The 236-nt window shown below is 50.8% G+C and overlaps 1 protein-coding gene across 1 annotated transcript in view; it reads left to right on the top strand.

The window, feature by feature from the left end:
• THOC5 (THO complex 5) overlaps positions 1-236 on the top strand; it is a 13,363-nt gene that overhangs the window by 2,549 nt on the left and 10,578 nt on the right. The window lies entirely within an intron of this gene.

Raw genomic sequence — 236 nt, 5'->3', positions numbered from 1 at the left:
GAAGGCATCTATTGTGATAGAGGGGCAGTGGAGGAGAAAGCAGGTGAATGTCTAAAGACACGGCCACACTGGTCTCTTCAAGGATTCTCTGGCCTCCATATTTCAGGATTTTCTTCCAAAAGCCAAGCTTTCCGTCATGCCCTCTGCGTCGGCAATGCGCCAAGCTGTATTTAGACTGATGCCTCAAACGGCACTTTGGTTAACTGTGTGCGGAGGGTGTCCCCATGAAAGGGGGT

Source organism: Phaethon lepturus, unplaced genomic scaffold (assembly GCF_000687285.1).
Source record: "Phaethon lepturus isolate BGI_N335 unplaced genomic scaffold, ASM68728v1 scaffold18630, whole genome shotgun sequence".
Taxonomy (NCBI): domain Eukaryota; kingdom Metazoa; phylum Chordata; class Aves; order Phaethontiformes; family Phaethontidae; genus Phaethon; species Phaethon lepturus.
The sequence above is the reverse complement of the archived record's forward strand: the minus strand, read 5'-3'. Positions and strand labels throughout refer to the sequence as shown.